At 42.4% G+C, this 10,000-nt stretch overlaps 1 protein-coding gene and 2 long non-coding RNA genes across 4 annotated transcripts in view; 1 reads left to right on the top strand and 2 right to left on the bottom strand.

Annotated features, from left to right (window-relative positions):
- Window positions 1–10,000, bottom strand: part of LOC134448888 (uncharacterized) — a 405,753-nt gene that overhangs the window by 169,810 nt on the left and 225,943 nt on the right. The window lies entirely within an intron of this gene.
- The window catches only part of LOC134448876 (death-associated protein kinase 2-like), a 41,218-nt gene that overhangs the window by 7,752 nt on the left and 23,466 nt on the right, over window positions 1–10,000 (top strand). The gene's annotated exons all lie outside the window — the stretch shown is intronic.
- The window catches only part of LOC134448254 (uncharacterized), a 4,210-nt gene continuing 971 nt past the window's right edge, over window positions 6,762–10,000 (bottom strand). Inside the window, exons 3-4 of one of the 2 annotated variants that reach the window (XR_010034697.1) lie at window positions 8,186–8,256; window positions 6,762–7,236 (exon numbers count right to left, since the gene is read on the bottom strand). This is a non-coding gene — a long non-coding RNA (uncharacterized LOC134448254). The remainder of the gene's footprint in view (window positions 7,237–8,185; window positions 8,257–10,000) is intronic. The other variant, XR_010034698.1, reaches the window with a different exon arrangement.

Below are 10,000 nucleotides of genomic sequence, written 5' to 3'. Positions count from 1 at the left end.
TACCGGGCACAGGCCCAGGGGCCCAAGAGTCAAGAGGGCTCTGTATCCGAAGCTTCTATATTTCCATGCTCAAGTCACACTTTTAAAGTGATACTGTCCCATTTTTGGAAATAAGCTTATTTTACACCTCCCCTTGAGTTTAAGAATATGGTTTTACCATTTTCCTGTACTTTCAACAGATCTTTGGGTATGGCAGTGCCAAGTTTACCTCCAAGCTAGCAGTTAACTCTTAAACTGTTACTGCCAGACCGTATGGCCACAGATAGCACACATACGTGTTTTCATTTGTTCCAACCTCAAGGAGGGCCAAATGTTTGCCATGGCTGGGCCGGACTTGGCCCACAGGCCGCCATTTGGAGACCACGGTCGGGCATAGACTCTCACATCTGACTTACTGTAAAAACCCTGAATCAATTTGTGAACTAGCACTACCCATGGAGGGGGGGGGGGGTCCTTTCTTTGTGTGTGGCCCAGGGGCCCATGGAATCATAATCCGTGTCTCTTGCGAGGGTGATAGACACCAGCTACTGTATGTAACCATTACATTTGTTGTGTTTTATTTTTTCATGGCAGGATAACGTTTCAACCTCAACAGTCTTCTTCAGATTCTCTACAAACACAGTCTGAGTGTTACAAGTAAATTGATGATAATCAGGCTAGAGGATTATTGTATTTTTTATTTATTTACATTTCTGAAAATAGGGGCCCACAAGGGTGCGGGCCCACTGGTGAGTCAGTTCTTCGCCCCTAATTATGGGGGCTCCCCTTGAGCCAAAAAGTGCCCTGGCCCTATTTCTCCCCCAGTCCAGCCCTGCATGTAACTAGAGAAACACAGACGGACTATTTCAAGGCCCAGGGTTTTAGACGGCATTGTCACCCTCCCCTGGCTAAGCATCACTTGTTTGGCTGCCCTTCCTGAGCGTGTGTGTGTGTGTGTGTACGGTGTGTGTGTGTGTGTGTGTGTGTGTGTGTGTGTGTGTGTGTGTGTGTACGGTGTTTGTATGGGGTGCGTGTGTGTGTGTGCGCGCGCACGTGTGTGTGTGCGCGTCCATGTGTGTGTGTGTGCGGTGTGTGTGTGTGTGTGTGTGTGTGTGTGTGTGTGTGTGTGTGTGTGTGTGTGTGTGCGCGTCCGTGTGTGTGTGTGTGTGTGTGCGTTTGTGTGTGTGTGCTTATGTTCGTTTGTGTGTGGGTCCATGCACGTCTGTGTGTGTGTGTGTGTGTGTGTATGTGTGTGTGTGTGTGATCGATGAAGTGAAGACTCTAGTATTTTCGTCATTCCGACATTCCACCTCTTTCAGTTTATTTGCTGGAAAAATGATTAGGCTTTATTAGATGCGTCCAGCATCTCTATAACAGGGTCTGTCTGTCCGTCCGTCTGAAACGCTTTCATTCAATTGTTGTCCGTCTGAAACGCTTTCTTTAAATTGTTCCTTCCTGTGGCCACAAGGCGGCAGACTACGGAGTGAATGCGTGCAAGCATAGCCTTTCTATACTAAACCGGATGCTAACGTTGGCGAAAAGTAGCCTAGCCACAGGCCAACTGACAAAACGTGAGGCCAACAACTCAGCCGATCGTGATGTACGCCACAAATAGACCAATCGACCTCATATTTAGACACTACAATGTTGATTTCTGCCTTCGATTTTCATCAGTTAAGAAATCTAGCGTCGGATTAACACATTATTAAGGTAGTAAAGCGAGTTGCCGCCATGTTTGTTTTCCAGAATCACCCGAGAGCTCACGTGCAGCATTCTGGGTAATTGAGTTTCACGTTATTAGCCCAATGCACAAAATGCGTGTTTTTAAAAATAATGCAGTGAGTTTAAAAAAAAATCAAACCAACTGCCATTTGGAAGCTATAATGACTCGCTGCGGGCCGCGGGACAGCCAACCTCAACGGCCACAGCCACATACGATCAGCTGGCGGCGTGATGACGTAATAACGTCGCCACTCAAATCAGGAAGTATTTAACTCCAATTTGCCGTGCGACCGTTTTCAACACACGAACCATCAGGCTTTCCCAGTAGATTATTTAAAAACAGACCCGGGAAATAATTATAAACCTTTTGGCAACGTTGTTAGACAGCCAACCTCAACGGCCACAGCCACATACGATCAGCTGGCGGCGTGATGACGTAATAACGTCGCCACTCATTTGCCGTGCGACCGTTTTCAACACACGAACCATCAGGCTTTCCCAGTACATTATTTAAAAACAGACCCGGGAAATAATTATAAACCTTTTGGCAACGTTGTTAGCTATTTAATATGTGATATTGTTAGAAATGTTTAGAACGAAGATCAAACCCCCGATTTCAAAAGCAATGTGTCTGTCGACCTCCAACTACGAAAAACCCAAACAATTATTAATTATAATTCAGTAATAAATAAGCAAGGTTGTCGACTTGAGGAAAGAGATATTGATAAGAAAAGGACATGTGAAATACCTTTAAAAAGCAATAAGCTATTGGTTAATTTGAGGGGGGAAAAAACTCTTATAATAGCCTACTCTCCTGTTAACATGTTTGTCTATAAATTAGGAGGGGTTACACAGTTTAGGCCTACTTACCTTTACCCAAGAGAGGTTGTCAATTGCCTATGTCTTCTTAAATAAGATATAAAGCTTCCAAGTGCTAAACTACTTAAAAAAACGATTTATATAACCTGTGCAGGGGTGATAGTGAAAAAAAATCCTGAGCCTGAACTTTTTTCCTGGTCGGGGAGGGGGGGCCGGGGGACGACGGGACATACTGCATATGAGACGTAATGTAGGCCTTATTATTATTCAAACACATTATTCAAACATTTAAGATAATGTTTTCATTTTTTGCATTATTTCTAGTGTTATTCACGAAAACACAGATCATTTCCCTGTTGGTAGGCTACAGCACTTGGCTGAAAGAAACTGACCACCACGTTCAATTCTAGCTGTAAAAACGAATACCAACGTATGCAGTTAGAAATGCATTCTAGGCTTGTGATGTTGCATTAAAGTTATTGAGGTGGGTATTGAACCAATGCAACATTTCAACACCAGAATGCATTTCTAAAAAACATGGTGCATATTTTACCACATTGAATTAACTGAAAGCTACATATGTAGCAGCCATACCAAGACAGGTCAGTAGGAGGCAATACTACTCCAAAGTACAGTAACTACACTCTGTCCAAAATAGAGGAGGTGATTACCAATTAATTGAGCAATACTTTTAAATGACATGACATTTGCTGCAAGCTGATAAGTTTCATTTTCATTGGGACATTGCTCATATAACTTGTATAGGCTACTGGACATACGTTTAGATAGCCTACTCGTGGCCCCATGGTCTACCTATAACCACAGATTGTTTAAGGCAGTGTTTCCCAACCAGGGGTACGTGTACCACTAGGGGTACGCAAGCACACTGCAGGGGGTACTTGGATAAATATAATTTTAACAAATGTATGGGGTTTAGTTACATTGGGACAGAGAAAGTGATATAGAACTTGACTTGGGGGGTACTCATGGCACAACAAAAATGCTTAGGGGGTACACAAGACAAAAAAGGTTGGGAAACACTGGTTTAAGGGCTGTGCTATAACCCCTGCCTTTCCGTTGTAGGGAAACGCCCTTTAATTACCGGTACATGATATTTAGGGCACAAGCGCATGATTGGCTACATGCAGGCCCACGTTCACATCGCATATTCAGAGCCATCTAATAACAGAGTTGCGCAAACCGGGGACCAGGAAGTCGGTTGGTGATGTGATTCGCGTAGATTAAAATGTTTCTTAAAAGTAAACTTCTGTTCGTTGGAAACTAACACAGAACCATCACATACCAAACAAAGATTAAGTACAAACAAATTACATGACCTTTACCACATTTTCTGTGTTATACCGCCACCTCCTGGAACTAAGTAACTTCTAATAGAACTAAAGTCAATGGGGATTTCCATGTTAACTCTCCGTGAGGCTCCATGAGAGCCGCCATTGCTGTGGAAAGATTGGTCCATATAGGTCTATGGGAGTGGCGTAACTCTGATATTAGATGGCTCTGCGCATATTTCGACTCCACGGATGACAGAACCAGTGGTTATTACGGACAGGACAGTATATATAGCCTGTGTGACTACTGCGCGACTTTCGCATTTGGTTGTAGTCAATTAAAATACATGAAAATCACTCGCGTGTACACACGCCCATTACAATGTACGAGTTGAAAAGATAACAGAAAGCAACAAAAACAAAGACAGGACCGAATTAAGCTACATGAAAATAGCACAGGGCGTGAAGATAAGATGAACATTCACTGCATGTCTAGGTGACACCGTGGTGGCCACATGAACGCAAGCCAAGTATTTGAAGTTCACGAGAGTCTGATATTGACAATTGCCCCCCTGCCCGAGAGTAGGGATTAAGTAGCCCAGAGCGTGCAGACAATACAACCTGTGCATCGTGCGTGGAATAACTGGATTCGATTACGCAGAAGGGCTACGACAGGGAGCGCGCGAGAGAGAAAGGCTGTGTGAACCTGTGGGAGGCTGTTGGGGGTTTTCACAGAGCGCGTTGGTTTAGTCAGCATAACTAATATAAACATCTCCCTGAAATCAGTTTGACACGTGGTTTGTCAGGAATGACGCAAAACACCATCCCTCAATCAACAGTAGACCAAAACCCACGAACTCAGCTCACACTAGCCTACAAGGGGTGTAGGCTAACTAGGCTTGCCAAACATTAGCGATCCAAGCATTCCATTGTCATTTGGACATGTCGCAATGGTAGCCGCTATTCCAATGCAGACCACATTTACGCACTACACCTAGAAAAAAAGTATCATGACGGGCATAGCATAGCCTACCGTTTTGAGCATACAGACTTTTTTTGAAAGAACGTCCATCTCCATCAAAGTTTGTCAACATTGCGCAGTCATTTAGCGCACATAAATGAGGAAAATAGACGAACCTATTTCAAACTCTCACTGAGCCCGTTTATGCGCATCAATAAGCCGTTTATGGTCAGGTTTTTGGAGTAACCTGCGCAAGGCAAAATCATTCGGGCCCAAGCCAACATGCCACAGTGGGCAAATTAATAACTAAATGGCCTTACCTTCAAACGTTTTCTTGATCACAGAATTTCACTAGTATTCCACTGACATCCACACGGTTCAACACACCCATCACAACTAGCAAGCCATGTGGATTTGTGCTAACAATAGTTGCTAATTTTTATCGGAATCCAAATGGTCTAGACTTGGCCTATAGTACTTTCTTCCGTTTCTTCAGTATAACGAGATGCCATTTTTGGATTTGCCTCCGTCGACAGTGAAAATATCTGAGAAGGGTAACCAGTAGGGGCCTAGAACTCTCTTTACTGTGCATACTGACAGCCAATCTACTTCTCCTTTCACTAGAACTAGAAGACTGCCGCCAGTGATGTGGTGAGTGACTCAAGAGCAAGACGTAACAAATTGATACATTTTTCAGTAAGATGTCGGGATGATACAAACAATTATGGGCTGCTGCTCATTTGGGTTCCTTTCGCGTCTCTTACAACAGGCTGTTGCGCGCTCATTTATTTTCACCATACATTAATGAAGGCCTACGCGATAGTTTATTATTTTATTAATTTTGGGGAAATTATTATTTTATTTTTTTCTACAGCCACGCTACGCCGGATTTCCGGCGCGGCGCCGGACTGCTATCACCCCTGCCTGTGTTTGTGTAGGTGCATGTAGGCAATAAACCTGCTGAACTGAACCAGACTGTAATGAAATGTGGAAATTTATTTAGGCCTACATGAAAAGTCCTTTCTCCCTCCCCTCATTTTCTGAGCTAAAAGATAGAACACTCAACTACCACTCAGTGTGATATTTTGATGACTTGAGTAGTAGAATAGATTGGAGTAAATGATCCCAAAGGAATTAAAGTAGGCTATATAGCAGTCTACACCAGTGTTTCCCAACCAGGGGTACGTGTACCACTAGGGGTACGCGAGCACATTGTAGGGGGTACTTGGAAATTTTTAAAAAATGTATGGATACACATTGGTATATAGAGCATGAGTGAGGCGGTACTCGTGGTATGACAAAAAGGCTTAGGGGGTACGCGAGACAAAAAAGGTTGGATAACACTGGTCTACACAATAGACATGGCAATGTATCACACTATATCAAATGAACCAGCGGTGTAGTCTACTTTTTTGAAGTGGGTATACTGTATATTCGAGCATTTTTTGAAGTGGGTATACTGTATATATTTATGCCATTCTAAATAATGGATCAATCAATTTTAAGTGGGTATACTGAAGCCCCTAAAATTTAGAAGTGGGTATACTCCGTATACCGTATAGACTACACCACTGAAATGAACACACACACACAACTGTACATAGCCGGAATAGATGACACAAACATAACATAACACAACACAACATAAACAGATGGAAAGTTTAGCCTACATCTGAATGCATAGAGACATTAAGAAATGTTTTTAAAAATTGTGTACAAAAAGAAAATGTGGATAAATAAATAAATAAAATTGTGGATCAATAAATAAACCAAATCGCTTCTAAATGTCCCCACCTCCTTCTGAGCAGCAGGTAAGGAAGCTGCTATTGCGTAGACGTTACCTGCGCCCAAGACAAGCCGCACACCCCCAACCCCAACTTCTTGGCATGCATATTACGCACCAAATAAATGATTTACTGTAAGTAAATAACTACAATGATTCTCGCTTGAAACATTATCAATACCTCAATAGCATTACATGGAGACCAAAATGTGTTTTAATTTGGCTTTACTATAATAACAATTTGCTTTTTTTTTGGTCACAACCTCAACACAAACTAATTCTATGCACACCCTGGAATCTCTGACGCACCCCCCAGGTGGTGCCCACACCTCAGCATAGACAGTCTGAGGTGCAGCCGAGAGCATTGACACAGTGGCCGTAGACGGTCCATAGGCGCAGTGGCAGGCTGACCAGCAGCACGTGGAGAGTCAGGCAGAGGGAAGGGGTTGCACTGTAGCAGCTGGAGGTGCAACAAAGTAGTGTAGGCACAGGAACAGTATTGGTAGGCTCTGGTGTGATGCAGAGATGGTGGAGCCCTGGAGTGCAGTTGTCTGAGTCATGAGGAGGAGAAGCAGTGGTTGCTACGGAATTGATGGGGCCATGGTGCCGCCTTGGTCCTGATGCTGACTTTCCATCACCATCATGTAAATCATCAGACCCATTACCGGCACGTCGACCCTGAACTTCACACACACACACACACACACGGCACATCAAAATCACACACACTTTAACGCCAGACACCAGGTTGAAAAGATATGTAAAGTTACAGTCCTTGCAGAAAGTTGTCACCTATCCATGTTGTTGGACCGACAGCTAATAACCTTAATTTCAATTAATTATTTGGTTTCAGAAATCACTCGTATAAAAACTAAAACCCACCTAAATGACATTTCATGTACAAAAAATGAAGTTGTTGCACCCAGATGACCTCACAATCACATGGACCATCAACACCACCGCTCTGGTTAAGAAGGTGCAGATAGGATTCTACTTCCTACAAAGGATGAGGAGGCGACTGTAAGTACCGTACACCATTATTTTTTCTGCACGATCCTATCTGCACATGCGCACCACGCAAGGCTGTACTATCCGCTCTGCGAATGCGCGACACGATACGTGAAGCATTGTCGCCCTTCGTTTCGCTGATCTGTAAGGACCTACAAAGTCTCTGACTAATTCCATCTTCATTGTGAATTGTAGCCTGTCAAGACGCTGACAAAACACTCTTCATTTGTGATTAATAGGCCTCGGCTATCTTTGACAGACGGCCACAGTCTCCCGTTAATCTTTAACTTTAATAAACCCAAGAAAATGATTTCTTACACCCCCATTATAATATTATGAGTATTTTCCCCATACTACATTTATAACATTACGTGGTGTGTCAATAAACCACAAAAAATGCCATATAGCCTCGGCTACTCGAATAAAACAAATGTTACAGACGGGTTTTAGCCAAACAACACTTACAGATCGGCTTCTAGCGAACTCAAGGGTGACCATGCTCCACGAATCGTGTTGCAGATGCGCAGAGCGGATCCTGCAGCCTTGCGTGGTGCGCATGTGCAGATAGGATAGTGTAGAATAATAATCGTGTACTTACAGCGACCTTCCCACATCTACACTCACCACCACCTTCTACAGGGGTTGAGAGAACATCCTGACGAGCAGCATCTCTGTGTGGCACGACAGCTGTCTAGCTGCAGACAAAAACAGCAGAGGCTGGTGAGGACAGCAGAAAAGATTTGTCAATTGTAAAAGTTCAATGTAAGGCAGGGATGAAACACACACCGATGACCTCCCTTTTAATCCCTTTCAATTTAGAGATGTTTCGGGCCAACACCGCCCCTTCTCAGACACTACAGCATATCACGAAAGTGAGTACACACACCCCTCACAGTTTTTGCAGATTTGTGAGTACTGTATATCTTTTCATAGGAAAGCATTACAGAAAGGTCACTTTGACACAATGATTAGTGACCTTATTTAACCGCTTACATTTCTTGTTCACTCACAAAAACAAAATACAGCCATTAATGTTTGAACATGTACTCACAAAATTGAGTACACCCCAGATTAAAATCCGGTAGAGAAGGGGCTGTGTTGGCTCGAATCGTCTCAAAATGAAAAGGGAGGTCATCATCAAAGGTTGCGTTTCAACCTTTCTTTGCATTGAACATTTTGAATGTGCACCTAGCTTAAATATATTTGAATGCAATCCTATGGAGAATATCATGATCTGCTTCAGTAGTCACAGTGCATGTTGACATGCATGTTTCTTTTAGGTGTATTTCAGATTGCCAATGTTGACAGCATTCATGCATTCCCAAACCATGTCGGTCCCGCTACCATGCTTGGCTATTGAGAGGATACACTTTTTTTTGTAAAACTCTCTTGTTTACCACCACACATGCTTGACACCATCTAAAGTAAATTTGTTTACTTTATCCCATACCAATCTTGAAGTCAAATTCACTACCATTTAATACCTTTTTTCATTACCTTTAAAAAAAAAAATACAACCATCACGACACTCCGATGCGAGTATTCACGAGACATCTTTTGTTATTTCTACCGCCTTAACAATACACTACACTTTCGTTTTTTTGCAAAAAGACGCCGGAAAGGGAGCAGTGCGGTGGGACAGTAGGCTACCATGCTCAGGGTACCTCAGTCATGGAGGAGGATGGGGGAGAGCTCTAGTTAATTACTCCCCCCACCAACCTGGCAAGTTGGCAACCTGATGCCCTAACTGTGTACCCATGACTGCCCTCAGATACAGAATCGATCATTTTTTCTGTCAAAATGGTACAACAACAAAAAATAATACATTGTTTTTCAAAAATATAATACCTTTTGAGCAAATTTACTACTTTTAAGGCCATTGCATTTTGACTTATTAATTTATCACCTTTTAATACTTTTTAAAACCCTGCATACAGCCTGTATCCATATCCTTGGTCTGTTCATCTCTCTTAAGATAAACACATTTGCTTTAGATGGTGTCAAGCATGTGTGGTAGTAAACAAGTGAGTTTTACAAAAAAAAAAGTGTATCCTCTCAATAGCCAAGCATGGTAGCAAAAATAAATGTTTCGCCCCTTCTCACACACTACAGTATATCACGAAAGTGAGTACACACACCCCTCACCGCTGATGTCACTTTGACACAATGATTAGTGACCTTTTAACAACATATTTAACAGCTTAAATTTCTTGTTCACTCAGAAAAAAACAAAAAACAGCCATTAATGTTTGAACATGTACTGAACATGTTTGAACATGTAAGCTTACTCACATGGTAGAAAAAAAAACATTTATTTTGTACATAAAACCTTATTTTGGGAGGGCTGTAGCTTTTTTATTATATGTTATTTGTTATTTATATAACAAAATGGATAGGCAACACAACTTTTAGCAAGGACTGTAGGGTATGACATTTGTT

This window comes from Engraulis encrasicolus, chromosome 5 (assembly GCF_034702125.1).
Source record: "Engraulis encrasicolus isolate BLACKSEA-1 chromosome 5, IST_EnEncr_1.0, whole genome shotgun sequence".
NCBI classification, from domain to species: domain Eukaryota; kingdom Metazoa; phylum Chordata; class Actinopteri; order Clupeiformes; family Engraulidae; genus Engraulis; species Engraulis encrasicolus.
The sequence above is the reverse complement of the archived record's forward strand: the minus strand, read 5'-3'. Positions and strand labels throughout refer to the sequence as shown.